Here is a 6,000-nt window from a genome sequence, read left to right on the forward strand (position 1 = left end):
CCCGCCTCCGAAGATCGCCATTCGTCACCCAGGCGTCTCCGGTGACCAGTATAAAAAACAAGTCTCGCACACAGCATCTAATACAGCATCATCATCGTAACGCATTATTCAATTCAAATATGCAAATTTGCATGGCAACCGTGACGCAAAGTGTATGCACTTTTACTAATCGGACGTGAAAGTGTCGGGGTACGGCCTCCGAGCGATCTGAGGTAAAAAGCACTACCATCAATAACTCCGTCAAGAATGTATCACTGCGCTTATTGACGACGGCTGCCAAAGTCAACAGGGTTTCAAACATATGCATTTTAACACCTCGACATCGATATGTCACTGTCTGCTTCCAGCCCCCGCGCGCTCAAGGTTCAATTACGTGGTAGCGCACAGCTCCTTCAACAATTTATTAGTTCCAAATTTTAAAGCGGCTATGTGGTCACCGTGATGTCAGGCATACTTCCTACTGCGGTCCAGGACTAGCGTACAGTCACCGATAACTCCATCAATGATTCGTCAATTCCAAATCTAAAGATTTCCACGTCATTGCTATGACGTCAGAAAAATTTGCTTTTAACTAGCTGTCATGCAGATATCACCGTTTAAACGCAGCTATTGCAGGTACTCAAATGTGTTCACCCAAAATTCCTTCAGTGAAGTGCATTGAATTAGAACTGGAAACAACTTCATGGCTCGCGTGACTTGAGACGCGTGCAGTTTTACAACCTTGGCCTAAAAATTCCATCGCATAATCCGCACGTAGAGGCCAAGTACGTGGTAACCAAAAACAATATTTGTAAAAAAATATGAATCTGGAAACGGCCACATAGTCGACGTGATGCCAGGAATTGGCCCTCTTAGCGGTCCCACGTGCAAGGTAGCTGTTAAGCATCCAGGTAATTAGGGGTGAAATACAGGTCACACATCACGTGCTCATGCATGATAACCGTGATACGCCTGGCCTAAACGGTCACGCGATCGTACCATAATACGTAACGTTAAACGTGTTCACGCATAGCTCTCACACTACGTACCGGCCAACAATCATGAAACCGACTGGTGATCGCTCCACAGCCTAGATGATGCGCTTTTCATAAGTTGATCTCTTGGGGTCATGCACGTAGCAAGGCCGGAATACGAGCCAATGAATTATTGTCGGAGGGAAGGTGACCGTGAATGTAATTCTCAAATACTTATGCGGTGACTTCGGTTGGTCAAGTTGTTGGAAATCCATTTATCTTAAGCTTCGGTGTCCAATTAGCAGCATTTAGATTGGAATCTATGCACTATTGACGAGATAACCCTTGCATGCATTTTTACCTCCACGTGCCTGGAGGCTAGACGATGATATCTGAATGTCAGGTTGTTGAAAAAAGCGTGTAATCGACGTCATGATGACCATGTAAGCGCCTTCAGATTTGAGATCAGTTGATTGTACTATTGAGAAAGCTATCAATAACAATTTATTCAACCCCAAAATGCATGGAGGCTATATTCCCCCCCCCCCATGGAGATCAGGCTGTTGAAAGTGTACGTGGAGGATGCCGCGACCCATGCAGCTGTGTTCCTATTTGGGATCCGTGCACTGTGGGAAGACCGCGTGACCATTCAGTCTAGGCGTATCATGGTCATCCTGAACACATGGCGTGTGACCTGTATTCGGCCCTTAACTACCTGGGTGCTGAGCGGTGACGACATTTGCATGTCAGGCTGCTAGAACGACACGTTCCTGGCATCGCGTCGCCCGTGCAGCCGTTTTCAGATTCAGAATAAAATTCTTACAAACTGCGCGTTTGGTGACCGCGTATTTGGGCTCCTTATGGTACAGAAAGCAATCATTGTGTTCTCGGCGATTGTCTGGTAAATGTAACAGCGAGACGTTGACCTCCAGCAGTAATCAATGATGGCAAAGTCATGGAGAAGCCTGACAACACATACACCAATACTCCTGCACCAATGCACAGACGAGCAGTTTTTAAATGGCCCAGGCCCGAGGCATTTAAATACTTGATAAAACTGTGACCACGTGAGATGCAGATAACACCAGCTGAGTCTGGATGAGACAGATGGGAGTGGATAGGATCGGACAGGAAACGGGCGGGACCGTACGGGACCAGATCACACCAGGAGGGACCGGATGAGAACAGACAAGATGGAACTGGATCGGGCTGAACCGGACGCGACCAGATGGGACCAGATCGGACGAGACTGGACCGGATCGGGCGGCACCACATGGGACCATCCGTGACCGCCGGTCACACATGGTCTTTAATTGCGCCCCGGGCGCAATTAAACATGGGATCTGAAGTCACCGGACGTGGTCGGGAGGGAACCGGATGGGACAGAACAAGGCCAGACGGGACCAGACCGAACCAGACCGAACCAGACGAAACCGGACGGATCCGGGCAAACAGGACGAGATCAAACCCTTTCCATTCTCCAGCTGAGTTATCGGGATGCATCATACCAGGAGGTACGGCTAAACGACGTCATAGAACAACCATTTATTGCGTTGCCAGTACTCGGCGTTTCAAGCAGTGCTTATGGTCACGAGTGGGCCATCATAAACACGTCCCAGTGCCTCGTGGACTTCCTGACGACGACTCGTGGACTCTTTTATTGCTGTTGACGTTTTACCCTTTGGCTTTTTTCTGATGCGAGTTGTATCGCTGGCGACTTTTTCCGTTCAGCTTTTTCCATTAGACTTTTTCAACCGAATTTTTGTCCGGACACCAAACGGTGATATTGAAGGACCAAGTTCGGGAAGGACCAGAGTCACCAAACGGTGATATTGAAGGACCAAGTTCGGGAGCGCGTGCACTTGACTTTGCGGTGCTCGTGTAACCGTTCCAGGTTGGAATCGATCCATGAATAAAGGAAGAATTATTGTGCATTTGGATCTTGCGTGCCTATACGATGACTGGTGAATTTCATAGGTCAGGACGTTACAGCGCATTATCTATCATCACGTCGACCACGTAGCCGTTTTTTTTAAGGAGAATCGGGGCGTTATTGGCCCAGTGAAGGCATTGGCCCCCAAAAAGGCATGGGTTAACCACACGATAACCAATAATAAGTCGCCTCGGTGACGTCAAGTGTCTGCTGCTCTGACAACCGACCTGCAAACATCATCGTTCGGGCTCCAGACATGTGAGGATGAAGTGTACGCTCAGTTAGAATGCCCTGAATAATACACCGATTACAAAGTAAAAAAAAAAACGTAACATGATCACCGTGACATCAAGTGTATGCAGTTTTAGCGCCATTTGATGTCCAAAACTAATTGTTTTGCTGATCAAATCCTAAGCAATCAGGATTTTGAATCAGCTCATTCATTGGCCAAGTTAACATGACCGCGACTTTTATCTTCGAAAGACCCGAATGATAATGACTTTTTATGACAGATTGTTAAGTGCTTGCATCTAATGTCACCGTGGCCACGTAGTCGTTTTAAGATTCAACAGCTGCAGTTTAACCCCTTGGATGGTCTTATACTGATTTGACCATAATGAATGAGCGCGCGGCCTCGTAGGTGTAATCCCCACACAAGTGTGCCGATCGACAGCTTTTAAATGACCTGGTGCTCGCCACACAGCATACATACTACAGTTCTCATATCTCGATCTCCATATGCCACGTGCGAATGTAAGAGGTCGTTAGAGGTCCAGGACAAATGCTAATAGTCCATTTAATGGCCTTGTTCAAATACGTGTATCATCTGCTCAACTAATGCGACAGTGTCTTTGATCATAATGTTTAGATGCTTGGTGGCAATACTGTGCCTCTTGCCGGCTAAATTTGGTAAAATGCGCACATTTGATGTCGCGGTGACTCCTTGCGGTTTTCAGTTGAAGATGCAACTGATTGACTGGGTACTTGATCTGTGCCCCGGTTTGTAATCCCTAAAATGTCTGCAGGCTAAGCAGTGACGGCCGGGTTCAGGCTGCTAAGCGTGCACATCGCAATCGTCGCCCGCACCTTCATGCGCGCTTATAACGCGTTCATGACGCCTTTGTGCCTTTTTAAGCGCCTTTATGGTGACCATAAAGGCGTGTCCAGATTTCGAATCGGTGTGCTGTGCACGAGTTGTGAGTGACCGCGCATGTAACCCCGTGAATGCCTGTGAAGTCTGTATGGATTGAGGTCAAATTGTTAGATGTGTAGATGTCAACATCTTCACGTTACGCCAACCATATCGTAGTTCTCAGATCAGCAATTAATGCATCATTGAAGGAGATACAGTGACTGCGTATCTTGGTCCCTGAATGCCTGCAGGCTTCGTGTTGACATTTGGAGGTCAAGTCGTTGAAGCGGTGCACCTGGCGTCACGGCCAACACGTAACCGTTTTTACAGCTTAAATTGATGCGTTATTGACGGTGTTGTGCGTGATCATGCGTTGCTTCATCGAAACATAAATCTGGATATGAATACAGATGGGACAATTATCCGGACTGTTGTTTACATCAGTGAGCTATTGTCCACGTCACGTTTTCGGCGGGCTACTTTTCCGAACATCGCCGGGTGGTGGTCAGTCCCGATAAAAGCATGACGAATTTCGGAGCATAGGCGTACTTATGTATGGCCGTACGTACTACGTGCTTGCATCACAGCTTCGAAAGCACCGGCGGAATCCCTCGAGCGCCAGGTTCTTTGAGATGGTCCTCGGTTAGTCTACATCGCAAGACTGTAGGTTCGAAGCTCAGAGCCTCCAGATGCTATCGAGGTTGTCATACACACACGGTTAAACACCAAACAACTTATGGCGCTATGTGGGCCGACCTGAGAGTGGCTGGAGCTGTACCTGGTCAGGCATTTACATTAACAATAACACCATTATCGGGGACTGCAGTTTGAATACTTCAGGCACTGCAGCCATAAGAGAACCGTCCCCACCCCGTCTTCTGACTGCGTCTGTTTTGCTGCGTATTTTTGCACTTACGCCTGGTTTCAAACATCTTCGCAGGAAGAATATGACAATCATCATAGCTCACATTTTGACTGACGTGGACTTGGCAAGAGCGCGATGCAGGGGCGGCTCTAGCCTGGAGTTGTTCTTTTTTTTGGGGGGGGGGGGCAACTGTTCGTCGCCAGCTGGCTGGTGTGGGATTCGTGGTCCAGTGCATGGTGCCTCTCGCGAGTACCTAGTAGGGACACCATTCAAAACCGAAAAAAGCACCGAAATGCTTTCGAATCTTAAACAGAAGCTAAAACAAAACAGTTTAAAACGGACGGTATGTAGACGAAACTTTTATGAAGTTCTGGGAATGTTTTTTGGGGGCCAAAACATCCTCTTAGAGGTTTTGGGGGCATAGCCCCGTGCCCCCCCCCCCCCAGGATCCGCCCATGGTGCGATGGCAGATATCCAGACATATGTTGGCAACGACGCTGGCTCTATGGCTTGCTTTTCCCGCCAGCATGTTGTTCCTGTCAGCAAAGCGTTAAGGCTCTCCACTCCCAGCAGCGGCCCAACCATGAGATGTCTTACGGTAGTGGAGTCCAAAATCGGACTCTCCTTGTAAAAGGCTGTTTATTCGCCCACGAAACACTACAACCAAGCAGCCCGAACCATTAACACGCTCGTAAACCGCCCAACCACCTCCACCCGAGCTACGAGGCCACGTTATCCACGTTATCCACGTTCTCCAACCACGTTAGCGTGAGCCGGAATGGGTCCAGCGAAAACCAAGTAAACATCTCTTTTGTTCACGGGTGCGCTCTACATCTGGCATCTAGCTTCTGACAAACCTCACGATCCTCACATCCAACAGGTAGGTACGCCCTCCATAATGCCCCTCCCTGTGGAGCACGCGCCATACAGGTGTCGCGGCGCGCCTAGGTCCGCTCGTCTGCCCCGCGAGTCAGCTGACGGGCCGGTGTTTGCGCCCAGAGCTGCCCCCGCGCGGCCGGCCGGCCGCCGCGGCGCTGCCGGCGCCCGGCGCGGTATTTGCCCCCAGGCGTCGCACCGCAGCGCCGCCCGGCCGGCCGCGCCGTACCCAGTCGCTCGA

The sequence above is a fragment of the Pollicipes pollicipes genome, unplaced genomic scaffold (genome assembly GCF_011947565.3).
Source record: "Pollicipes pollicipes isolate AB1234 unplaced genomic scaffold, Ppol_2.1 Scaffold_3087;HRSCAF=3621_pilon_pilon_pilon, whole genome shotgun sequence".
Taxonomy (NCBI): domain Eukaryota; kingdom Metazoa; phylum Arthropoda; class Thecostraca; order Pollicipedomorpha; family Pollicipedidae; genus Pollicipes; species Pollicipes pollicipes.